This window comes from Lissotriton vulgaris, chromosome 9 (assembly GCF_964263255.1).
Source record: "Lissotriton vulgaris chromosome 9, aLisVul1.2, whole genome shotgun sequence".
Classification (NCBI taxonomy): Eukaryota; Metazoa; Chordata; class Amphibia; order Caudata; family Salamandridae; genus Lissotriton; species Lissotriton vulgaris.
Genome location: NC_141697.1, coordinates 930,666,187 through 930,693,452, shown reverse-complemented (window position 1 = coordinate 930,693,452; position 27,266 = coordinate 930,666,187). Strand labels below are relative to the sequence as shown.

At 51.2% G+C, this 27,266-nt stretch overlaps 1 pseudogene across 1 annotated transcript in view; it reads right to left on the bottom strand.

Moving 5' to 3' along the window:
• LOC147692550 (toll-like receptor 7 pseudogene) overlaps window positions 1-25,413 on the bottom strand; it is a 43,846-nt pseudogene extending 18,433 nt beyond the window's left edge. The window contains exon 1 of the transcript XR_015300046.1: window positions 25,285-25,413. The product of XR_015300046.1 is annotated as a toll-like receptor 7 pseudogene (transcript). The remainder of the gene's footprint in view (window positions 1-25,284) is intronic.
• Window positions 25,414-27,266: the final 1,853 nt, after the last annotated feature.

Genomic DNA, 27,266 nt, shown 5'->3' with positions numbered 1-27,266 from the left:
AATCTGGTCCCATTCTTTATGGCTTAATGTCCTTCCCAGTTCCCTGTTCCATCGTTCTCGTCCAGGGTTATGAAAGTGGAAGGGGGAGGCTGCAGCAGCCTATAGAGATCCGTGATTAGTTTCGCGTCTGAGGTGCGCGTTACCAACCATTTTTTGTATGGCAGCAACTTTCTGTCAGCCGACTCTCTCACCTGTGCCTGCAGCGCCCAGTGCCGCACCTGCCAATAGCGCATCCTGTCCGTCTCGTACAACTGAAAGTCTTCTTTGAGACTCTGAAAGGGGAGGATCCCTTCTGCACCATACATTTGAAAGAGCGCCCTACATCCGGCCGTGCGCCAGTGTGTGAAGGCTCCCGACTCCGTCCCAGGTGTAAAGTCCGGGTTGTCCACTATTGGTGTGAACAGTGAAGGGAACGTGGTGAGGTCGTGGACCTTGTTGGTGGCATCCCATACTTTCAACGGGGCCTGCGTGACAAAGGACACGTAAAGGTTAGGAGGGCGGTGTGCCCTGCGCAGGAAGGGCACCTCCTGTAGTGGACGGCCCGCGACCGCCTGGTCCTGGAACAGCCAGTGCTTATCCGACTCCCACTTGCTCCACTCCACCAGGTACCGTAGCTGCGCTGCTTGAAAATACTTTCGTAAGTCCGGAATACCTAGACCCCTTGACTCAGGAGTCAGCGTAGAGAGAACCCTCTTCATCCTCGGTTTGCGGCCTTACCAGATGAAGTGAGCTAGGTCCGCCTGTGTCTGTTGGATCCATCCCTTGGGCGCCTGGAGCGGTAGTGCCCGAAACAGGTATAGAACCTGGGGTAGGATCGTCATTTTGACAGCCGCTACCCTGCCAAGCCAGGATATCATGCTCTTGCCCCATCTCCCCAGTTACTCCTTGATCTTTTTGCCTAGAGCCGCATAGTTAGCGGTGACTGTTGCCGGCAGCGTGGGCGCCAGCAGGATACCCAGGTACTGCACCTGGTGCAATGACCAATGCATGGGAAAGAGCCCCTGCAATTCCGATCTCGTGGCAGCTGTCAGGGAGATGTCTAATGCAACTGACTTCCCCATGTTCATTCTAAAACCCGCCACCGCCGAGAAAGCCTCTAATTCTCTGATGCACGCGGGGAGTGCCCGTCTCGGGTCTTCTAGGGTCAGTATCACATCGTCCGCATAAAGGCTGACCGTGTGGATATATCCTCCCATCTTTACGCCGGTCGCGCGTGGGTTCTGGCGTATTCTCTGGGCGAACGGTTCCATATCCAGAGCGAAGAGTAACGGGGACAACGGGCAGTCCTGTCTGGTGCCTCTCTCGATAGTGAACCTATGGGAGCTACAACCGTTCACCCGCACCACCGCTGATGGGAACCTATAGCAGTTGAACACCAAAGAGCAGAATTTCTCTCCTATACCCATTCTCTCCAACACTCGCTCCAAATAAGGCCAGTGCACCCGGTCAAACGCCTTCTCAGCGTCGACGGACAACAGCATTCTCTCCCCAGGGATTCGGGAGGCCTTCTCCAAGATGTGTACCACTCTTTTGGTGTTATCCAGGTACAAAGCCAGCCTGGTCCGGTTCTACCAGTCCCGGCAGATGGAGCGCCAGTCTGGCTGCAAGAATCCCTGTGTACTGTTTGAGGTCAACATTTAGGAGGGAGATCGGTCAATACGAGCTGCATTGGGTCCGGTCTTTTCCCGGTTTGGGTATGACCGACACTGTGGCTTGTAGGAGATCAGGCGGAATAGCTCCCGGGTAGAAAAAGAGTTAAAAAGTCTAGCGAGAATGGGCGCCAGCGTGGTACAAAATGTTTTATAAAAGAGTGTGGTGTAGCCGTCCGGGCCCGGGGCCTTCCCATGCTTGAGTCTGGAGATGGCTGCAATCACCTCCTCGACCTGGATCTCCCTTTCTAAATACACCGTCTGCGTCGGTGCCAGAGATGGAAGGGTGACCGTATCCAAATAATCCTCCATCTCTCTTACCGCCGGATGATCCCCTGTGTATAACTCGGCATAGAATCGGCGGAAGGTCTCGGCTATCTGGGCATCGTCTGTAACCGTCCCTCCATCACTAGCAACCTCTGTGGGTGTGGTTCTGCACTCCTTTGTTGATTCTGATATTTGGCCCCAGTGAGCCACAAGGTATTGGATGCCTTTGAAAAAGTTGTAATGAAAGAAATAGAAGAAACCTTCAAGAAACCCAAACCCAAACAAACAAATTTGACTGAAAAAGAGAGACAAACCTTACGAAAACTAGCAAACAACCAAGACATTACCATTAGGCAAGCAGATAAAGGGGGCGCCCTCATTATCATGGACACGGAATACTATGACAACCAGGTGGAAATTCATGTGAATGATCAGGATACATATATGAAAATGGAAATGGATCCTACAAAGGAATTCATGAAAATTCTAGAGAACATTGTGGAGAAAGCTCTAGAAAAGGGCATCATTAATCAAAGAGACAAAGAATACTTGATAAAAATCAACCCTTCAGTACCATATATATATATGACACCCAAGATTCACAAACACGCAACCAAACCGCCACTACGTCCAATAGTATCAACCATAGGGTCTATACATGAACCCATAGGAAAATTTATAGATAAACACCTACAAAACATTGTACAGAAATCTTCAACTTATCTAAAAGACACCACCCACTTTCTGACCATCTTGGAGGAAGAGAAGGGAAACTTCACAAAAGACATGATCATGGCTACAGTGGACGTAAAATCCCTATACACATCAATCCCACATGATCTGGGAATTAGAGCAGTGGAGAGTTTTCTGGTAAACGAAGAGAAAAGTGAGCATTTAAAAATATTCATCATGGAGTTAATTCATTTCACCCTATTTCATAGTTACTTCATATGGAAAAACAAGTACTATGTACAATGCTCGGGCACATCCATGGGAAATTGTGCGGCACCCACGTACGCTAACACATTTATGTACAGATTCGAGCTGGACAACATAATGAGTCATCAAATGTGGCAAAACAATCTAATTCTGTATAAACGCTTTATAGATGACATTTTCATCTTATGGAAGGGAAGCACAGAAAGCTTAAAGGAAGCATTACAACAACTGAATGAGATCAATGAGCGAATACAATTTACACACACCATCAACAAAAAGACAATCACATTTCTGGACGTGACTATATTGAATGAGGAAGGTCAATTAACCACAAGTGTCTTCACGAAGAGTACAGACAGAAATAATCTTTTACATTATAAAAGCTTCCACCAACCACCACTGAAAAAACACCTGCCATTTTCGCAACTAGTAAGGATAAAAAGGATTGCCTCAACAGAAGAAACATACAAGAAACATAAGCTAGAAACACTCACTAAATTCAAAAACAGAGGATATCCGGAACCCATTCTGAATGCCGCTGCAGAGAGAGCGGACAAACTTCAAAGAAAACATCTATTAACAGCGAAAACAAAAAAAGATGAGCAAAGATCAGTATTTGTGTCAAAATTTTCAACACGCAGTTACAACATTAAGAGAACCATCATAAGACATTGGCCATTACTCGCGTTGGAAGAAGATTTTAAAGGGATTTTCTCAAATTCTCCGATATTTGCATATGAGAGAACCAAGAATATCAAAGAGCTCATTAAACACCCAAAAACATTACAAACAGAGAACCACAAAGGAACAGTGCCATGCCACAATTGCGGGAATTGTACAGCCATAATTAAAGGGAATGTTATCAACCATCCTACAAGAGGAACACCGGTTAAACTAAAAGTAACAGGAACATGTGACAGCAGCAATCTAATATACATGCTAAGATGCCCATGTGGATTGTCCTATGTTGGCAAAACCCAGAGAAAGATAAAAATCAGGCTCACGGAGCACAAGAGTAATATCAGACTGAAGAACCCCAAGTCCACAGTGGCAGTGCATTTTAATGAAGCAAGGCACAATCCTTCGCAACTCAAATTCTGTATATTGGAGATGATAAAACCACAAGCGGGTACAGACACAAGTAATGTACTGTTAAGAAGAGAAACATTTTGGATGAATTTTCTATGTACATTACATCCGAAAGGACTAAATGAACGGATGGAACTGAGTTGCTTCATATAGACTGTTAAAGATGAACATAAGATGTAAATATAGGTTGATGTGACTGGAAGACATGGAGTAGATATATGCACTTTCATTAAGAATATTTGTATTATGCTGTCATTAATTATCATTAGTGTTCACAATTCGATTTTTATCATCACTTATATTTTTCACCTGATTTAAACACAGTGAACGATATTAGCCACATTGCACAGTTTGACATTAAAACCGAGGTTTTACATACACGTCAGCCAAGATAGTATTAGACATAAACAAACCACGTCCGTTTTCTAGCTTGCTCACCCACTGAGGCACATGTCACGTGATTACGCGACCATAGAGTATTAAGGATAGAGCGACGCACGCCGAAACACACACGAACCCGGAAGGGAGAAGGAATCGCGGTAAACGCGGAACAGCGAAAACACCCGGTAAGAAGCAAATAGGAGATGTAGACGCATAGTTTGTGAACGCGGATTTTTAAACGCGTTAGTGTAAACTTCTGACAGTGTGGGTTATCTTGAACATTTGGTTCATTTACTTTTCAGATGCACACGTCTCAAGAACATTAGAGAGAAGGTCAGTGACAAATCCTAGTGAAGGGTAGTTCACGTATGCATGCATCTTAATTCTGTAAAAAGTAAAACATGTACCAACAGACAAAAATCACGGTTTTTATCACAGGGGTATAAGGTTGATAAATCAAAGACAGACATAAATTGTTTATATTAATTGTGTATGCTTTTGAAAATATGGTTGTGAGAATGTACCGACATATTGTTATTCTTTCAGAACGAAGTCCCCTGAGGAAGGGCATTTATTGCTTGAAATGCATTGGGCAAATGTACATTTAAATATGAAATGACTACATGAAAAAACGAGGGTAATGATGAAATAATTACCTAAAGATGATAAATCAAAAGAGAAACAATAAAAGACAATCCCATTAATAATATGTGACGAAATTCATTTTACATTGAATGAAGAACCAGAGAGTGCTGTGTGAAAGTGAAGCTTGGGGTCCAAGCAACGCGTGTTTGAACCTCCATCACTAGCCACATTCTCTTTTACCCGGCGACATTGGTGTGCCACTCAGAGTTTGTTTGCTAAAAGTCGACCACACCTATCTCCTCCCGTATAATACGCGTGCTTCAGACGCAACGCCGCATATTCCGCCCTGTCCATGTCCAGTGCCAACAGGAGTTTCCTCGCTTCCTTCAACTGTCTCCAGATCCTGGGGGCCCCTGTGCAGTGATGCACTTGTTCAAGTTCCCGGACCTTTTGCGTGAGGTCGTCTCGCTTTTGTCGCCGTTCCCTATTCTCTGCCGAGGAGACGGCAATGAATTCTCCTCTCAAGACTGCCTTGAGTGCTGCCCACTGAATCGCTAGCGAGGTATCCGCGTTATCGTTGTGAGACTGGTATTCCCTGATTGACTCTGTAATGTGTTTCACCACTGTTTTTTTGTGCAAGAGAGTGTCCCTGAGACTCCATACCCCGCGAGAAGCTTGAACCGGCGGCAGAGTGAAGACCCCTGAGTACGGCGCATGGTCCGACAGAGAAAGGACTCCAATCTCAGACGCCGTGGCTAGGTCACGGACCGGTCCGGTGACTATATTATGGTCTAGTCTTGCGTATGTCTTGTGTGCATGTGAATAGTAAGAGTAGTCCCTATCTGTGGGGTGAAGTTGGCGCCAAAGATCGTGGAGATCCAGGTCCACTAGTTGGGTCTTCCCTGCCTGCGACAGTTCCCCAGTCTGTGGATAACGTTGAGTTGATCTGTCCATAGTTGAATCGAGCACCATGTTCAGGTCTCCCCCTAGAATGATGTGTCTGTCTGGGGACGCTGTTATATCCACCAGTGCAGAGTTAAGGAAGCGTTCCTGATGCTCGTTCGGGCTGTATATCGTCCCAATGGTAAACGCCAGGGACCCCAGTTTGAACCTGTATACCAAAAGTCTCCCTTTTTGCTCTGCGAATTTGTGTAGGATCTCCCCCCGGAAGGACCCAGATACCAGGATTGCCACCCCTGCTGTTTTGGAAGTGTTCGAGGAAAAGAACTGTGTGGGGAACTTGCGCGATCGCAACCTATGGCAATCACGCGTTAGTAGGTGAGTCTACTGTAGGAGACATATATCTGCTTGCGTATTCTCCAATAGAGACAGGTGGCTCTCCTCTTAACTAGGTTGTTGAGCCCTTTGACATTAAGGGTCACTACTTTAAGTGTCGCCATGAGTGATTAACCAATATGTTAGAAGCAATGAGGCAGTATCAGTGAGTGACAGTTCATGGGCCAAACGGACATAAATGCCCCCTTTGGGGCAGCGCGAGCACATCAAGAGCACTGGATGGACCCCCCCCTTCCCTTCCCGCAACCAACTCCCAACCCCGCCCCCCTGCAACTCCTCAACAACTCCCTCCCTCTCCACCAACCCCCCTCCAAACTCCCCCTTCCCACTTCTCTCTCCCAACCCTCCGAAACCCCTGAATGTATTGTCCCAGTCATGCCCCAAGTGGGCAAGTCTGTGGTGTAGTATCTGAGTGGACGTCCGGCCACATACTTCACCCCTCAGCTCCTCCCCCCCCCTTCGTCCCAAAGCCTGCAGCAACAGCAATGCTATGTAGTTCTCCCCCCGGAGCAATCTTACGCTGTCAGTGCGATGTCACCATTAGCAGCTGAGTCTCTGGAAGCTTCTAGGATGGCGCTTGCCATGTCGGCTCTGATGGTGGGTGAGTCCGGCCTCCGGGATGTAGCCGACGGCCTGCGCCTCGACACCCTGTGCCAGCCTTCGCCTGTGGAGCGCCTCCGTCTTGGCGTGGCGGAACCTTCCTCCTCCGCGGTGATCCCCAATACTTCACATGTCTCTTGCAGTGATCGCAGTTGGTGCATCGTGCCGTTCCATTTGAAGATGAGGCGGAAAGGGTGGCCCCATGAGTAGGCCGTCTCGTGCTGTCTCAGGAAATCCGTCGCTATTTTAAATGCTTTACGTTTCTGGAGAGTGATAGCGGACAGGTCCTGATATAGCTCCACAGGATGACCACGAAAAGCTAACGAGGGCTTCCTCCGTGCCTCAGCCATAATCCGTTCCTTCAACGGGAAGTCAGGGAGGAAGGCCAGAATGTCCGGTGGCGGGGCCGATGTGCGCCTCGGGGTCCCACTCTGTGCGCTCATCTATACGTATGGGAAAGTCTTCAGCTTCTCCCAGTATGTCTCTGAAGAGGTCCCGTAGATAGCCCGCCACATCTGAGCCCTCCTCTGTTGATGGAATTCCTTGAACCCTTACGTTGTTTCGCCGAGACCTATTTTCCAAGTCCTCATTGTGTGCTTGAAGGTCCAATTGTTGGTCTCTAAGGCGCAGCACTTCTTGCTGTAGTTGCACAAGTTCCTCGTCTTGCCGCTGCGTAGTGCTTTCCACCGTGGCCACTCTCTCCCCCAGGCCGTCCACTTCCCTACGCACTTTGCGCACTTTTCCTGCCACCTCCTGTTTCAGGGCCTGAAAATCGTCCCTCAGAGTGCCAAAAAGGGATTCCAAAAAGGACCTGGTGACCGGAGGCTCCCCGCCACCTGCTGCCTGTGAGCCTCCCACAGAGCTTGGAGAAGGCTGATTCCTTTCTCCTCTGGTTTGATTTCTGCTGAGCATCTCAGGGAGTGTGCGTTCCACCCTCTTACTGCCTTTCTGTCCCGCCATCCTGGCTGCAGGGCCACCACACCTCTCCTTTACCACCTATTGATTCAGGCCGCTGAGCGAATGCTTCTCCGCAGGTTTCCGCTCTACTCCCTTCGTCCCAGTGGGAACCGGTGTGCTCCAGCTGTGCTGGTTCGTTGTTTCCTCCCTTCAATTAGGCCGCAGCAGTGTCCATGCGTCAGTCCTTGCCGGGGTTGCTAATTGTTCTGGCTATTTCAGTGCCCCTGGAGTGTCCAGCCCTCCTCGCCGTGAGTCCCAATCGTGGCGGATTCGCTTTGAGTCCTCTCCTCCCCCGCTATGTCTGAGGGAAGTCCCTTTGACCCCTCGTCCCCCTGGGCTTGCACAGTACGTGGGTTCACCGGGACTTCGCCGCGGGGTGGTCCGTGCGTTCTCTCACGCCAATCTCCACGTGTTTTCACCTCCTGTCTCTGGTGGCCCACTTAGGCAGCGTCCTCCTCGGGTCCCCCTTGCTACTCCCAAACTCCGCTCCCGGGGAGGCTGCTGACAATCTCTCTGGCCCGATCGGTTGCGGGGAGCAAGCGGTAGCGGCCCCTCAGTGCAATGTCCTCTCTCAAGCTCTGCCGGCTGGCGTCCTCTTCAGGCCCCCCAAACCCAGGGAATTGCCTCTCGATGCCCGTTTGCCTTTGCCTCCCTCTAACACTGCGGCGGCTCTTATGAGTGGTCATGCTCCTACCTCCGAGCTGGGCAACCAGGCTCCGCTCTTCTGCCGAGTCTCTGCTCCCTCGCCGGTCTCTCCTGCTATAGGCCGCAGCCGCGGCCTCGATTTAGACCGCTACTGGCCTCCGCAAGCGGTACTTCCCGCCGGGTCTCACAGCGCCGTCCGGGGGTCCCGGTTCACCTCCTTGTCTCGGGGGGCACCTCCTCACTTCTCGGAGCACTCCTGGCAGAGGTCGGCACCGCTGCGGGTTCCCTCGTCACTCCCAGCCGATTCCTGGTTCCGGTCCCTTGCCGCTCCCGGCTCCAGAGCTCGCCGTCCACCGCACTCGGACAGACGTGTCCAGAGTGTCCCCTGGGTCGGTTCCAATTTCGGGCTCGGCAGCAGCGGCCCCTCGGTCTCGTCCTGCACTCCGGCGGCTCCTTTTCGCGCTCCTGCGGAGTCCCCTCCGGGGTAGGCCACAGCCGCGGCCTCGATTTGGGTCGGGCCGATTTCCAGGAGGAAGGCCTCCCGTAGGGTCGACCAGTGTCTCTCGGGCTACCTCCAGCTGTATTCGCCATTCCCGGACCTCCGCTCCTCCGCACCGCACGTCGCGGCTAGAGGATCCCTCTGCCTCTGGGTCCTGGTTCGCTCCGAGCCATATCTTGGCTACAGGCCCTCACCGTCCCTGACTCCAGGGCTCGTTCCGCACCACACCAGGGCAGATGTGTCCGGGGCGTTTCCGGGGCCAATTCCTGCTCCGGACTCAGCTCTACGGAGTTCGTCACCTCTCCCGTCGCTGTTTAGCACCAGCGGGGGGAGAACAAGCTGGTTCAAAGGCCTGGGGCCTGGACGGGTTCGGGAGCCTCGAGCAGCAGCGTCTTCCTACTCCCGCCATCTTGGCCACGCCCTCCTCTTCAGAGCACTTTTAAGCTGAACATATATTAACTCCCAAGTTTTGGTTTCTGGCTGTTTGTGCACTTCCAAGGGTCCAGGTCTCGTTAGGGATAACTTGGAGGGTAGAACTCACTTAAGGCAGGATCTAGGTGCAGGGTTCAAGTTGTTGAAGCTTGTTGTGTCTCTGTAACTCAGAATGGGAGGCCAGCCATTAAGGTAAGCCTCAAACAGCATAGCCATCCTCTGAGGGGACAAGGCAGGCTTCAAGCAGCAGGGCAGTCCTCTGGTAGGATCAGGCCAGTTCTCTCAAGTACAAGGTAGATTTTCTGAGTGGCCTCAGTGGGCCCTGGAGTATACAGTAGAGCAGCTCTGCAGGTCCACTATTTATACCTGGCGCCATGCCAGCCTTTGAAGTGGGCGAAACTTCTAGGTCGTTAGCCATCTGGTACTGGAATTTTCCCCACTCTTCCTCTACACAGGCTTCAAGAAGTCTAAGGTAACAAAACACTGGCCTCAAGTTGTTTGTGAGCGTGCTGATGCATCTCCTTTGAAATGTAAGTGGGGCTGAGAGCAACTCTGAACCTCCCATACTGACAGGATGGCCCATCAATCCACAACTTGTCCCCCTTTGTCTCAATGTCTTGGAGGAATACACAAAGGCCAACTGCCACTCTAATCACAGTCATGTGACTCAGGACACAGGCTGCAGGAACCAAATGGACCGCGCCCAGTGCCAGGACCCCTGGCCCTCGGAGACCCCAACCGACCCGCCTGACGTACTCCGCCGCCACCCTCATCGCACTCAACACCGGCCGACTCCCAGGATGCCACCAAGCCACACCACGACGCACCCACGGACCCTTCAGCTGCCACGCCTGCAAGTTCACCTGCATCCGGACCTGCCTCGCACCAGCTCCCGCCAAGTCGAAAACCAGCAGCACCCACCTCAAGTGCATCCTGCTCAACACCCGCTCCGTCCACAGACACGCCATCGAACTCTGGAACCTCCTCGACACCACAGCCCCTGACGTTGCCTTCATCACGGAGACCTGGATGAACGCCTCCTCAGCGCCCGACATCGCCATCGCCATCCCAGAAGGATACAAGATCACCCGGAAGGACCGCAACGCCAACCAGGTGGGAGGAGGCATCGCCATCATCCACAGGAACACCATCCGCATCACGACCAGCACCGACAACACCCCACCCTCCGCCGAACACCTGCACTTCCAGATCCACACCGACCCGAAGACCACCCTCAGAGGCACCCTGATCTACCGACCTCCGGGACCACGCACTCAATTCAGCGAGGACATCGCCGACTTCGTCAGCCCGCACGCCCTCCCCTCCGCTGACTACATCCTCCTGGGGGACTTCAACTTCCACCTGGAGAACAACAACGACTACAACACCAGCACCCTGCTCGACAACCTCGCCAACCTTGGACTCAAGCAGCTGGTGTCCACCCCCACCCACCTCGCCGGACACACTCTCGACGCCATCTTCTCATCCAGCAAAGACATCGCCTTCAGCCACGCCACAGAACTCCACTGGACAGATCACAGATGCATCCACTTCACCTTCAAAAGAATGACGACCCACCACCACCAGCAACAGGTTGCCCGAAGAAGCTGGAACAAGATCACGGCCGACCAGCTCGCCGCCTCCCTGAGCCAGCACCCTCCGGCCAGCTCAGCGAACCCCAGCCAGGCCGCCGACAACCTCACGAAGTGGATCATCAACTGCGCGGACAAACTCGCCCCACTGAGGACCCCGCCCAGCAGACCCGGCAGCAAGAAGGCCCCATGGTTCACCGACGAACTCAAGAGCTCCAAGAAGGACTGCCGAGCCCTCGAGAAAGCCTGGAGAAGGGAACCCACGCCGGACAACAGGACCACCCTCAAGCTCGCCACCCGGAAACACCACCAACTGATCCGCATCGCCAAGAAAACGGCTTTCAAAAACCGACTGGACAACAACGCACACAACTGCAAGGAACTCTTCAACATCGTGAAAGAGCTCTCCAACCCCAACGCCGGAAACAACGACATCACCCCTTCGCAAGACCTCTGCAACTCCCTCGCCTCCTACTTCCACAACAAGATCGCGGACATACACCACAGCTTCAGCACTCAACCGACGCACGACACGACCGCAGCAACACCACCCACCACCACCCTCCGCGCCTGGACCCCGGTCAACACCGAAGACACCGTCCACGCGATGAACTCCGTCCACTCCGGATCTCCGACCGACCCCTGCCCTCACCACGTCTTCAACAAGGCCGACGCTATCATCGCACCCCACCTGCGGGACATCATCAACACCTCATTCGACACCGCCACCTTCCCTGAGAGCTGGAAGCACGCCGAACTCAGCGCTCTACTCAAGAAACCTACAGCAGACCCCACCGAACTCAAGAATTACCGCCCCATCTCTCTACTCCCATTTCCAGCCAAAGTCATCGAGAAGACCGTCAACAAACAGCTGGCCACCTTCCTCGAGACGAATGGATCCCTCGACCCATCGCAGTCCGGATTCCGGGCCAACCACAGCACCGAGACCGCCCTCATTGCCGCCACTGACGACATCCGAGCCCTGATGGACAACGGGGAAACAGTCGCCCTCATCCTCCTAGACCTCTCCGCGGCTTTCGACACGGTCTGCCACCGCACCCTAGTGCAGCGCCTCAGCAACGTCGGAATCCAGGAGAAGGCGCTGGAATGGATCGTATCCTTTCTCGACGGAAGAACACAAAGAGTCTGCCTACCACCGTACAAGTCAGAGGCCACCAAAGTCATCTGCGGCGTCCCTCAAGGATCCTCACTGAGCCCGACTCTCTTCAACATCTACATGAGCCCCCTCGCGGCCATCGCACGCCAACACAACCTCAACATAATCTCCTACGCCGACGACACCCAGCTGATCCTCTCCCTGACCAACGACCCCGCCGCCGCCAGAGCCAACCTGCACGAAGGGGTGAGAGAAGTAGCCGAGTGGATGACGACGAGCCGCCTGAAGCTGAACACAGATAAGACGGAGGTCCTCATCCTGGGCTCTTCACCCTCCGCCTGGGACGACACCTGGTGGCCCCCCGCCCTGGGCACCGCACCCAAACCAACGGACCACGCACGCAACCTGGGTTTCATCCTGGACTCCTCCCTCTCCATGACCAGGCAAGTCAACGCCGTCTCCTCGTCGTGCTTCAACATCCTGCGCATGCTTCGGAAGATCTTCTGGTGGATCCCCACAGAGACCAGGAAGACCGTCACCCAAGCCCTCGTCACCAGCCGACTGGACTACGGCAACGCACTCTACGCCGGAACCACCGCCAAGATCCAGAAGAGACTCCAGCGCATCCAGAACGCCTCAGCCAGACTCATCCTCGACATCCCACGACACAGCCACATCTCCGGACACCTAAGAGACCTGCACTGGCTCCCGGTCAACAAGAGAATCACCTTCCGCCTCCTTACCCACGCACACAAAGCTCTCCACGACCAAGGCCCGAGCTACCTCAACAACCGAATCAACTTCTACGCTCCCAAACGCCACCTCCGATCCGCCAGCCACGCCCTCGCCGCCGTCCCACACATCCGCAGAGCCACCGCAGGAGGAAGGTCCTTCTCCTACCTGGCCGCCAAGACCTGGAACTCCCTACCGGCCGACCTGCGCCTGACCCAAGACCACCTCTCCTTCAGGAAGAAGCTCAAGACCTGGCTGTTCGAGCAGTAGCGGCACCCCCCCCCCCAAGCGCCTCGAGACCCTACGGGTAGGTAGTGCGCTCTATAAATGTCCTTGATTGATTGATTGATTGAAATGAACAAGTTACTTACCTTCGGTAACAATATCTCTGTAGGGGGGGAGGAGCCTAGCCAGCAGCCGAGATGGCCGCCTAGCACCTCGGCTCCGCCGACCCGTGTGCCTTTTTTCGAAATCCTGACTTAAATCCTGCACCTCCGTGAACCCCACTTACCTCGGAGACGCTCCTACTCCCGCTGCGACGAACTCCGGTGAAAGCGGAGCGATCCCGGGGGTGTAGAGCCTCCGCTTCCACCCCGGCCTCTCGAGTGGCCACAGCAGGGACATTGAGTACGGAGACGGCCGGCGGCGACAACAACAGCGGCGGCCGCTGCGGAGGGGGAGGAGCCGGTGGACTGACTCTACGGGCTGGCGCTGGGCTTCTTCACTGCAGCTTTCCTCGGCTTGGCTGCCCAGCGCGCCTTCCCTGCAACATTGTGTCGGCTCCCACACACTGTATCCCGGCCTCGCTGGAAGAGGGCCGGGATTGCTTCATTGTTGCACTCCCCCGCGGCGGACGCCATTTTCCGCGTCTGCAATCCTGAGCCTGCCAGTGGGTTTCCCTGCTTTGCCGGCTTTCTGATCAAAGAAGTTCCCTTTCGACCGGCTGCCTTCCCATCACAGTGCCAGCTGTGCCCTGCTGACATTGCACAGATTTTCGGGGGCGGCTCGCTGACGAGTGAGGCTTGCTTTCCAGGGCGCTCTACAGCCGTGCGCACAAGATGGTGGCCAGTTGTGCATCTCCCATTCCGGATCCTCCGCTGGGGCTGCGGGATGTCCTGGATGCAATTGTGGATCTGCGTATGACCTTTCGTGTCATCACTAATGATTTGGGGGCCCGGCTCACTGAGATCCTTCCAGCTGGTCACGATGGCCCCTCAGCTCTGCGCACTACGCCACATCCTCCATCGGTCGACGGTGGATCACCCGCTCTGGAGCGTACGGGGGCGACGGATGGGCGCGCCTCCGTGACTGCTGTAGTGCCCCTCGGCTCCACCTCGGGAGGGTCCGGCGGCATTGCTTCTTCGCTAGGGCCGTTGCTCAAGTCTCAGACGCCATGTTGCCCTTCTCCTTTGTTCTCTGGAGACTTGCTACCTCGCATCATTCTGGACTTGTTGTTTGGGCTCCGTCGGGCTGCTACGCTGGAACTTTCATCTGGTCTTGCGCCCAGTTGTGCGGTATTCGGTTTGGCAGTGGAGAATTCTTGTGCCCCATGCCATCGAGCTCCAAGCCAGTTTGCCCCGTCGCGAGCACCTCGACTTCTGCACTGGATTTCACGGGGGCCCTCCCCATCCACGTTGGCTGATCTGGACTTGGACTCTGTTGACATGCCGGTTCGAAGGGGACAGGGTTGATGATGTGTTCGCTCATGCTGCTATTTTCTATGTGTATGGCCGGGACTGTGGATGACGCTTGTTGGAGGTACGGGTTGATTAGGTACTAGGTCGGGGCCTGGGGTTGGGCGGCCGTGGGTACCGTTGCTAATCGTATGTTAATCGAATTGGATATACTTGATTGACCCTCCTCCGGTCTTATGTGAATTGTATTTCTTTTTCTCTTTCCTTTTCCCTTTTCTTTCTTCTTCTCATTTTCTCTTCTCTTACTACATTTCGGGTTTTTGGGGAGATGAAACACTCTGCTAGGGGGGGGGGGTAGGCCGTAGCCTCTGCATGTGTGTAGGGTGGGGGGGTACATTTTAGTTGGTGTTTATTTTCTATGGTGCCTTTTGTTATTATATAATTTTTTCTTTCCTAGGCCCGTGTTAGGCAGACTGGGGGATGGGTGGTGGCGCGGTGTTAGTTGGGATGTTGCGTCCCCTCTAGGGGTATGCATACTGAGTGGCCATCCTCTGGCTGGAACTTGCATGTTGCTAGCCGCACTGATTGATACGGGTGTCGGTTGTCGAGTCCCACCTACATGGACCTAGTTTTCTTTTTCTTGCTTGTATTAGTGCGGAGTAGTACGACCTGATCTTAATTGTCGCGATGAAAACCTTAAAATTAACCTTCACCGATCCTGAGACATGGTAATATGGTCATTACAGTGTAACACATTTAATGCTTGCCTATAACGAAGGATATTACTGTGTCGCCGTAAAGTTGCATTGATGCTCGACTGTTATCGTGGCCGGCCAGATGGTTGTAGGCCCGTATTTGTTCTGATTTGATGCACAATAAAGGTTTTCAAAAAAATAAAAAAAATAAAAAAAAATATCTCTGTAAGAAACATAGGTCAGTTATAGATTCCTTACCTTAGAATTACCCCCAGGTGTCAGACTGGATCTGGAAAGTTTTTCATCAGCAGTACCCCTGCGTGTCAGAAGGTGGCATCGGTCGACTTCGCGTCCGTCGTCGCAGTTACCGGGATGACACTGCGGTAGCTACAGAGACGCTGCACTCGCGAGCTGACGTCAGTTCTGTACATGACTTTCCACACCAGAAGTGCTGAGCCATACAGGACACTGACCACTGGTGCACAAAACTAGGGCCCTGAAATGATGTCCTTAACCTTAGGATTCAGTTTGCAGAACGGGGAGGATTGGTGGGGGTGTAAGGAATCTATAACTAACTTATGTTTCTTACAGATATATTGTTACTGAAGGTAAGTAACTTGTTCATCTGAAAGAAACAGTTAGTTATAGATTCCTTACCTTATAATAGATACCCCAGCAATACCAACCCCATAGGTGGGTCTGCAAACCAAGTTTACACCAGAAAGTCCTAGAGAACAGAACGGCCAAAGAAGCCGCCTCTCCGCACTTGGCTGTCCAGGAAGTAGTGTTTCGTAAATGTGTGTAGCGATGCCCACGTAGCTGCCTGACAGATGTAATTTAGGGGACTCCTCATCCCAAAACAGTAGTAGCTGCCATTGCCCTGGTGGAATGGGCGCGCATCCCCACTGCAGGCTTCTTCTTAGCCAAAGAATAGCTTTGATGCACAGAACCACCCACCTGGAGATGGTCCGTTTGTGCCCGGCCCGACTTTTCTTAGCGCCCACTTAACCAACAAAGAGCTGGTCGTCCACCCGGAATTGTTTTGTGCAATCTAAGTAGAAAAAAGCGCACACTTTGGATCCATACGGTGGAGCCTTTCTTCCTCTTTCGAAGGATGCGGAGGCGGAAAGAAAGTGGGCAAAGTGATGGTTTCGCCAATGTGGAGAGAAGTAACCACCTTGGGAAGAAAGGAAGGTCTAGTTCTAAGGATGACCTTGTCCGGATGAACAGCTTGAAAGGGAGGCTTGGAAAACAGAGCTTGTAGCTCACTCAACCTGCGCGCAGAGGTTATGGCCACCAGAAAAGCAGTTTTCAAAGTGAGAAGACATAGTGGACAGTTATGTAGTGGCTCAAAGGGAGCGCACATAATGAAATGTCAGATCCAAGTTCAAGTCCCACCAGGGTATTATGAAGGGAACAGGAGGAAAAAGATGAGTAATGCCCTTAACAAATCTATTTACAACAGGGGACTTGAAAAGAGAAGGCTGATCAGGGAGCCTGAGAAAGGCTGAAATGGCCGAGAGGTAGCCCTTAATAGTGCCCAGAACAGAGTTGAGCTGGGCCAAAGAAAGGAGGAACAAGAGAACTTCAGAAAGAGGGGCAGAAAGGGGATCCACAGACTTTGCTGTGCACCATGCCACAAACTTATTCCATCTGCAGGCTTATACCATCTTAGTGGAGGGACGCCTGGTTGCTAAGATTACATCACCATCTTCGGGAGGCAGGTCAAATGACAACAACGGCCGCCGCTGAAGCTCCGAGCAGGGAGGTGGAGACTGGACAGGTTCGGTGGAGGACCGTCCCCTGCTGCTGTGACAGAAGACCCTCCTGAAGAGGCAGTCTGATCGAAGGATCAATTGCCATGTTGAGCAGCTCGGGATACCAGACTCATCATGCCCAATCCAGGGCCACAAGAATTACTTAGGCCGGGTTGCGCTTGATCTTCTTCAGCACTCTGGGCAAAAGTGGAATAGGTGTATAGAAGACTGCAACTCCACTCATGACGAAAAGCGTCGCCTAGCGAGTTCCGCCTTGGAAATTCCAGCGTGCAGAATTGCTGACATTGCGTATTCCCTTCTGTGGCGAATAGATCAAACCAAGGCTCTCCCCACTGTTGAAAGAGACCTTGCACCTCCTTTGAGTGAAGATGCCATTTGTGATCCATCATGCACCTGCGGCTGAGTTTGTACGCCCTGGCGTTCAGTGAACCTGCTAAGTGTTGAACCACCAGGGATATGCCCTGATGTTCCAGCCATGTCCAGAGGCGGAGGGCCTCTTGACGTAGGGTACACGACCCCACCCCACCTTGTCTGTTGCGGTACCACATGGCGGTGGTGTTGTCCGTGAACACCTGCACTACTCTTCCCCGGACAGAGGGAAGGAAGGTTTTCAGTGCAAGAGGGATCGACCCAAGCTCCAGAAGGTTGATGTGGAGCCCGAACTCCACCGGAGACCAGAGGCCTCTGATCTCCGCCTCTCCCATGTGGCTGCCACATCTCAAAAGCGATGCGCCTGTCACCAATGTATTTTCTGGTTGGGGACGGGAGCGGGACCTGCCGTTGACCCACTCCTGGTTCGTGATCCACCACTGCAATTGTCGTGTAGTGCCCTCCGGGATCTGGACGCAATCGGACAGATTCCCCTGATGCTGCGCCATATGGAACTTCAGGTCCCATTGCAGGGCCCGCATATGCCACCTGGCAGGATCGACCAGCAGAATGCAGGAGACCATGAGACCCAGCAGCCTCAGGGTCATCCAGACCAAAACCCGGGTTAGGGGCTGAAAGAGCGGATTCTTAGCCCGAATACCCCAGACTCACTGTTCGGGATGATGTTATGGCTGGATTTTCTGAGTAGGTGGGATCAGCCCCCAGGGGCCCCTCCAACCCAGCCAGAACGTACTCACCTTCCCTCCTCAGGACTCCTCTATCCAGGCACCTGGTACCTACCTGAGGATGGGGAACTCGCAATATACAAGCTCATATTATTAAGAACACCACTAAATCTATAGGGATACTAAGAATACTCACTGATTACTAGGGATATCCATACCCTACACCACACTTATTCACATCAGTTGGTCTCGCAGCCACCCTGACCCAGACCGTTCTACCCTAGGGCAGATATGACACACAATCCGGTGCGTCTACACACGGGCCTGCAGAACCCAATGCTCCCTTTTCCAAACTGTTCGCAATCCTGCGAAACTACACGTTAGTTCGACCTCCTAACGCTCTCACTTATTCAAGCCACAATCCAGTGGGTATCCACACTGATCTCATATTCAATGCTCTCACTAACGCCGCATATCAACGACGACCACATTCCTATGAACACCTATACATATATATATATATTGGGAAGTCTCTTCACTAAGGGTCTGCTACTACAATAATATTATGGGATGGTGTACTAACTTAGTCCCTTGGTTGCAAGTCTCCTCTCTCCCTCACTATTACTTACCTGATCAGGGGTAGCATCTGTTCAAACAGTAATACTTACCAGGAGTGAGTAACCTCACTGTATGGGGATAAAGATATACACACTATGTGACTGAGTTATTTCTTGATTTAAGCGCTCCTACCCCCCTTTTTAATCCATCAGTGGCTCAACAGCAACTGGCTTGAAGCCAGGATAACTTTATCATAAAAGAACTCATGCACACTAATTCACTAATTAATGGGGTCATTTATTATTAGTACAATATAAACCTTTACACAGAACTGACAAAGACTATAGGTAGAACACACCGCTTGAAAGAGAAAAGAATAAACATAACAGGAACACTCCGCTGAAAGGGAAAAGATTAGACATAAAGTGTAAGTGTAACTAATGTGATGAAAACAATATCACCTGATTAGTGTGAAGTCTTGTTCTAGCTGTCATCTGGGTTCCTCTCTCGTCTGTGCCTTGGCTCATCTCAGACTCTCTCTCTCTCCTGCACTCTTGGGTACACCTCTGCGCTGATCGCTCTGTCTCTGGACTCCTCTCCCCCACACGGACTGTCTCCACCTTCTATCTTCAATCTTAATGGTTCCTGCCGCTCTGATCACCGTTCATTCCACTAGCTTATTCACTCTGTCTCTGCGCCAATGTCCAATTAACTCCATCTGCTCCCATAGGTTAGTCCACGATCTCTCCTCTGTCTCTTCTAAAAGGCATTACTTCAGACTCCAGCTATTCACACCTCCTCCTGATAAGCAACTGCTTCTGACTGCTTCCTTCAGTTCCAGCTCACTATTCAACTCAGCTCTTCTCCAGCTTGAACCCTCTCTCTCTCTCTGCCAACTCCACTCCACTGCTGGACTCTCTGCTGGACTGACCCTCTGCTTGACTCTCTGCTTGACTGACTCTCTGCTTGACTGACTGACTCCGCCTCTGCACTTCACTGATATAGAATGCTGTTTCCTCAAGGAAAGTTCCAGCCATCAGCCTGCCGCCCACCAGATCTCTGCACCACTTCGCATCAAGGACACACACCCAGCTGGCCAGCCTTTTGTGGTGTCTTCAACACAGAGAATAATACAGCCTACCGATAAGGGCTGGCCCAGACCGGTTCTCTCCAAGTGAAAAACAGCCTTAACTATAAACTTTGCCTTTGCCCTGAAAAGCCTCTCAGCTTCATCAAGATGGAGTCCCTCTAGCTCTAGGCCTGTAGGCCTGAAAAGGGTGAAATGCTCCTTAGCTCTGTCAGAATACCTACATAAACCATACCAATGTGTCTAATATGTCAAAGCCAATAGGCAATAGACAGGTGAAAGTCAAGAATAAAGGCATATTAAGCAGCTATCCTCTTCTAGATCTGGAAAAAAGGGCTTAAAAGGGCCAACACAGGCTATGAATACCTATACTAGATGCGAGCAAGATTAATGATCTATATTACTGCTAAATAAAGCCAAAAACTCTGCCATAACAGATGATAAACCCGAAACTGCGTTGTGTCCAGAACCGCTCCGATGAAGAGGAGCTTCTGAGAGGGGGTCAGATGTGACTTGGGCATATTGATGGAGAACCCCAGCGCATGCAGGAGGTCAGTCATAGTCTGGAGGTGGGAAATGACAGCCTGGAGCGAACCCACCTTCAACAGCCAGTCAGCGAGATAGGGGAAGACTGGAACCCTTGATCTGCGCAGATGATCTGCGACCACAGCCATCACTTTTGTGAACAACTGAGGGGCGCTGGTAAGGCCAAAGGGGAGCACAGTAAACTTAAAGTGCTGTTGGCCTACTGTGAACTGCAGGGAATGCCGGTGGGCCGGCAGGACAGGGATGTGAAAGTAAGCATCCTACAAGTCCAACGCTACCATCCAGTCTCCAGGGTCAAGGGCAGACAAGACTTGAGCGAGCATCAACAGAAAGAAGTGGGTATAGCAACCACAACCTACTTCTGGGACAGGAACACGCTCAATGGCACCCTTGGCCAAGAGTGCCGAAACTTTCTGTTGGAGAAGGGCCAGGTGCTCCTTCGACATGCAATGGTACTGAGGTGGCATGGAGGGAGGGGTAGTCTCGAAGGGGGGGGGGGGGAGTAACCCCTTTGGACTATTTGCAAAACCTACCTGTCCAATGGTGCGCTAGTAGGGGATGTGATGGCGTAACGTGCCGCCCATTGGCGTTTGGTGGCCCTGAAAGGTCGGACTAGGAAGGTTTTGAGGCTGCTGCAGAGGGGGCTGTGGTGGACTGGTCCACCCATTGGCCTCCAGAACCACATCAGTGGTTCCCATGTCCCCGGCCACGCTGGGGCTGAACAGCTTGCGCCAGCCTGTGGTCCTGGGTAGGATTTAGTGAGGCACTCCTTCCGTAGCCACAAAAGGGGCGAAAGGCAGACTTAGCAGGGTGGGTGGTAGAGAGGCCCAAGGACCTGGCCGTAGCCCGAGAGTCCTTAAAGCGCTCTAGCTCGTTGTCTGCCTTTTCGCCAAAAAGCTGACAACCATCAAAGGGCATGTCCATAAGTGTGGATCAGACATCCCTGGAAAAACCAGTCGAAAGCAACCAGGCGTAGCGTCGAAGGGCTACTGACCTTGAAACGTGCTGCCAAGTGCTGCGGCGATATCCAGCCCAAAGCAGATGGTAAACTCTGCTGTGTCTCTCCCCTCTGCAACTGCACAGGAGAGTATGGCCCGGGCCTCCGCCGGGCACTGAGGTAGCACCTGCACCACCGTATCCCACACAGAGTGGGTGTAACGGGCCAACCTACATGCAGTGTTTACCGACCGCAGTCCCAAGCTGACCGAAGAAAACATTTTCTTCCCAAGGTGGTCCAGCTTTTTGGATTCCCTTTCTGGTGGTGCGGTAGGGAAGGCGCCTTTGGAAGTAGAGGCTTGGACCACCAAGCTCACAGGAGTGGGATGTTGGGAGAGGAAAGTGGGGTCGCCCGGGGCCGGGCGGTGGCATTGGGCAATCATCCTGTCCACAGGATCCCCTGTGTTGGGCCTGGACCAGGTGCCTAAAAGGATGTCCGTGAGGTGTTCATTAAATGGCAGCAAGAGCTCCGAAGAACTCACTGCTGGCTGAAAGACCTCTATCGGGAGGTTAGTCCTGACTGCCACCGTAGGTAGCTCGAGGTGGAGAGCCTCGGCCGCCCTTTGCAACACCACTGCGTATGACGCTCCCTCCTCCACAGCCACGGTAGGAAGAGACAACATGCCTAGGTCTGTGGAGGTATCCAGACCACAGGCATGCCCCAGTTCCTGTCTCCGGTCCGGATCGTACTTCGACTGCTCTGTCAAAGGGTCACCAGACTCCTCCCAGTCTTCTTCACCCTCCTCTGGCTGCCAATTTGGCAGAAAATGGCCATGGTGGAACACAGGGACAAAGGTTCCCATCAGCGCCGGACCTGGCGTCGGCCGACGCCAGTCCGGCTCTGTGTCCACATCAGGGCGGATGCCGGGGTCGACGCCAGCTGGGGGCCAGTCATCGTCGGTAGCGGGCGTGGTGCCGGTGGAGGCGGCGCTGGTGAAGGCGTAATGAGGTCGACCGGCACTGACCCGGAGCCAGGACTGGATCCAAGGTGGCCTTGCAGTGCCGAGGGCGGAGCTGCCGCCGTCAAAGGCCTAGGGCCCCCAGCTGAGTCCGCGGGGCCTGAAGACGCGCTGGCGGAGTTGGGTTGCAAAAAGATGGCATACATCGCTTCTTAAAATTGAAAAAGCTGGGCAGGGGTCGCTCCCAGTCACGGGAAGGAAGGGAAGGCCGGAGTCGACCCTGAAGACTCCACACGCTGAGTCGCGGGAGGAGCACGACCCGCACCCTGCGTCGGCCGACGAACGAGGGGAAGTCGAAGAGCGACAATGCTTCTTCGACTTCTTCTTGTGCTTCGACTTACCTGACCCCGAGTGCGAAGACTTAGAAGAGGAGTGATAATGACTCTGCGATCGATCCTTCGATCTCCCACGCAACCGAGACCTTTGCGCTACGCGGAGCTGACTACTCCGTTTAGCGCAAAGACTTCGGACCATGGTTCGACAGTCGGAGCACGACTTGGGGTCATGGTCGCGCTCCAGGCAGAAGAGGCACATGCTGTGCGGATCCGTCACCAACAACAGTCGGGAACAGGAATGGCATGCCTTGAAACTGGGTATCCCTCGTGCATCAAGAGTCGATGTAACACTCAAAAATGAAGTCGACAAAAGTCAGCGTCAGCGTGCGGGGGCACGTCTATGTAGCTACACGACGTCATCCCGGCGATCACAACATCGATGACAGATGTGGCGTCGACCACCGCCACCTTCCGACGCGCAGGGGAACTACTGACCAAAAACTTTCCGGATCCTGTCTGATGCCTGGAGGTAATTCTAAGGTAAGGAATCTATAACTAACTGTTTCTTTCAAATGGTTAGAACAAGAAAATGAAGAACTTCCTAAAAGTGACACTTTTAGAATTGTGACTAAAAATCCAAGTTTACCATTAAAGCGGATTTAACATTTTTTGGAGTCAGGACATGACATTTCTACCTTTTATCAAACAAAAGTTATCACTTATCAAAAGCAATAAGGTAACCCAATGCTATCCTATGGCTTTGGGTCCACCCATTCAGATACTGGCTTTGGGTCCAACCATTCAACTACTGGCTCAGGGTCCACCCATTCAGATACTGGCTTTGGGTCCAACCATTCAACTACTGGCTCAGGGTCCACCCATTCAGATACTGGCTTTCGGTCCACTCTTTCAACTACTTGCTTTGGGTCCACCCATTCAGATACTGGCTTTGGGTCCACCCATTTAAATACTTGCTTTGGGTCCACTCTTTCTACTACTGGCTTTGGATCCACCCATTCAGCTACTTGCTTTGGGCCCACTCTTTCAACTACTGGCTTTGGGTCCACCCATTCAGATACTTGCTTTGGGTCCACTCTTTCCACTACTGGATTTCTTTCTCAATCACATATTTTCTCAGCCCAGAGAAGTACTCATCTCTCATCTAATGCTACTGGCTGTTTACGTGTATCTATCTACCTTCACTAGAAAGCTTAAATGGAATTCCATGAGGGACTACTTTACAACTATTGCTCTCTCTGTCACTCCTGCTGGCTTGCTCCTCTGTGTTTTGATCTGATATGCTAAGGCTACTAGGGTAAGTGCATTAAACCCAGACCTATTGGCTATTTCAGTGCTTTGTTCACAGGTCATCTAGTCTTTGTGAACATGGTTGATTGTTCAATTGTTCGGCACATGTTTTGGCTCTTAGTGCCAAGCGGGACCTGTGGTTTGCACTCCAACGTCCCCCATGAATTTGACTTGTCCACCTCCACAATCCATTGAGAAATGGATGTCCCGCCATCTTATTAAATTAAACTAGGACAAGAATGTATTTCTGCTTATAGTGTTTGCCAGCATGCAATTCTGACTCGCCCCTCTAGCTGTGTGCCGGGGGAATCTGGCACAAGTTTAACTTCTGTGACTGGTCTTAGATTCCACTTTCATATAAAGGCTGGCGTTGGATCACCCGAGCAGCGGTTCTACTGTTCAGATATATTATATCCTCCAACCAAATAACTTTTCTACAGTTTGCAGGCTCTAAACTTGTTATGGTTGAAGGCAAGCAGACGCTTTTTGACAGCCTTCCCAAGTACCCTGTGGCTTCTAACAGGGTAGCCTGTGTGTTTCTCCTGCCTAGACCGGTTCCATATCTACAGGGTTCCCATCTCCAAAGCGAGATTTACCTCATTTTGTTAGAACTTGTGAGGAGCAAAAGAGACACATAATATATGCTACAATGCTACTTGAGAGTGTGGAAGTAATATTGAAGAGTATTTGGGGTTTTGCTCAAATCTTCACTGACTTCATGGGTCTCCCATGGCCTGTTCAGTTAACTGATGATAAGAAATGTTTCTGCAACTCTCACACGCGCAAGTAGCTTGTTTTACGGCTGCAAAGTCTAGGTCTGGGATCTACAAACCCTGAATTTACACTCAGAAAGGGATTTACACATACATATTATTGACCACATGAAGGGTGCCTTGACAATATTGGGAAAAAAATCACAAACAAATGAGTTTGAGAGCATTCACAGTCTTATTTCCAACTGAGTCCAACAGTGAAAGTGGCCGAAGATTTACTCGTTTTACAGGAGTAAATTAAATGGGAAGGGGGAACTCCCAAAATAGTTGGGGGTACTGTGGAAGGGGTTTCATCAGAATGTGAAAAATGTTTTCCCAGTGGGGGGAAAATGATTATTACACAAATGCAAAGGTATTTTCGCATGTGCAACGGTACACTTTGTAGAGCTGGACATGCAGAAAAACCTTCTCCTGAACGGAAGTAGGCATTCACAAGCGTTTTCCCGGATACCAATGGAAATCTGAAACAAACATAGGTTTGAAGCCATTGTGAAAAAGCAAGCTTTCCCGTTTAAGAAAGTTTTTGCACAAAGGACATACTGATTTAAAAAATAATTATTTTCCGACCTGGCTGCCTGGCTGCTTGGGGAGATTCAAAGGTTTTGAATTTGAGAGCACATTTTAACAGAACAAGTAGCAGTCCTGCTATGGCATTTTAAAATATCGAGGTGTAAAAATGCACACCAGAGAACTAAAGTCACTCACCTCAGACACGCATATGCGGCGTTTGAGGTCTAATGCATACAATTTGTCTATATGGCTGTGCACCTACTACATCTGTCTTTATGCCCGAGTGATAAAAAATGAATAAGTAACAAAGTGAGACATCACAGCGCTTACCATGGTGTGTCAGTGCTGCACAAGACGCTTCCTGAACCTCTGCAGCTGGGCTGTGTGGAGTCTGTGCGGAGGACAGAGCACTCCCCACGACCTCTAGTGTCACCGACCCCGCGGGCTGGCCTCTTAGCACTAACCCTCCTTTCACATTCAGTATCAAGACCGCAAGGAGCTTTCCTCAACAACATACACTGAATAACTCAATACACAAGGGGAAGTTATTTTATGCTACTGCAAACTTTCATTTCTGTGTTCTATGAACAAAGCCTAAGTTGTCCCATTTACGGGAAGTGCTCTTGCATAACTCTTTAACAAACAAGCACTGAAAACACTGATTGGTTTAGCTTTTGGTTTTTGAAGTAGCTTGCTCTTAGTATACAGAGAAACTATGAAAGAAACATATTTGTCTGAGCCAAGCGAGCATATCTGTAGATATTTTTTACATCAGAGGGGTGATATTACAGAGAGGTAAGGGGCATCATCATACAATTTTAACCAGCAGTTAGTGTGTCCTATGAGTGTCAGTTATTTGGTGTGTGAAGGTTTCCAGATCCTTTGGGTCATCAAAAATATGTGGAGTACCTTCAAAGATGATCCTCAGCTTTGCTGGTCCATTAAAAGAGAAATGAAATGAAATGAAAATGAACTTATAAAGCGCATGGCTGCCCGGGAGCGTCCCAGCGCTATAGAACAGGGAACAACTGAGGAGAGCACCGCTAATTAGGGGTCCTGGGGAAACAGAAAAGTCTTGAGAAGCTTTCGGCATCTAGAATAGCTAGGTTCAGTTTGAAGCCTGATAGGGAGAGCATTCCACAGAGTGGCCGCATTAACTGAGAATTGGCGTCCCCCTGTTCGGGCCCTCATAACTCTCTGGACTTTGGCTAGATTACCATGATCGGAGCGAAGAGTTCTAGTGGCTTTATAAGGATAGATAAGACTCCCTAAGATAGGGGGCCCCTTCCCTTGTAAGGACTTATGAACAAGGCAAGAGGACTTGAATTTGATCCTCTCCCGTATTGGCAGCCAATGAAGGGTTCTGAGTGCAGGTTTGGCTGAGGATCTAGAAGAGGTGCCAGTAAGCAGCCTCTTATGAGAGTTATGTTTAGAGATCATAGATCTGAGCAAAGAGTAGAAACTTCTTTCTTTGTTCCACTGTAGGTTTTGCATAGTCTTCTGCAATGCCAATTTTGTGGTCTTTCCAGAAGAGGGCTCTTATTTTATTCAGACGGTCTAGGATCATTTCAGTCTATTGGCATCTTAGCGGTCTGAAAACGAGGGCCCTTGGAGAAAATAGAGGTGGCGTGTGTTGGGATCCTGTGGGCCCTTTCAATTTCAAAACTTCGGTCGAAGGTTAGTTCAAGAACCTGATGGATCCCCGATTCTAGGAGGAGGAGGCATAAGATTGGTTGTTGTCTTCTGTTTTTACTGGTAAACAGAATATTCAAAGGTTGCCTCTTCTGTTCCTATCTTCCAAGGCTGATATTTCTTTGAGATTATATTCTGTTACACTATTTGAGTGGATTTTGAGATGAAGCACTGTTTGTCTTCGACTTTACTGATGTGAGATTCTGCTTCCTCCAACCGGTCTGCCAGTGCCCGTACATCTTGCCTGAAGCCGCCTATTTCCGACTGAAGGTTCTTAGCATTAATATTTGTTGACTGAGTTAAGTCATGGAGATTCTGAACTTCAATAATATGGTACCCAGTCCATTCAAGAAGTCTTGTTTCCCCTTTATTGAGGAGTCTGCTGTCAGCAGATCCTACATGGTTCTTTTTTGGCCTGATTTTTGTTCCTTGTGGTCTTTCTGATCCATGGCCCCTCCTGGTTCAACTCTATGATCTTTTTCTCTTCTGTCTGCCATGTTCATGAGGCCCTGCACGTTGAGAGGTCTCTTGTTGATGGTCCACTTGCTGTCTAGAGAACTTTGATGTGTAGGGTTGTGGCACTATGTAAATTGTAAATTGATACTTGTATAGCGCACTAC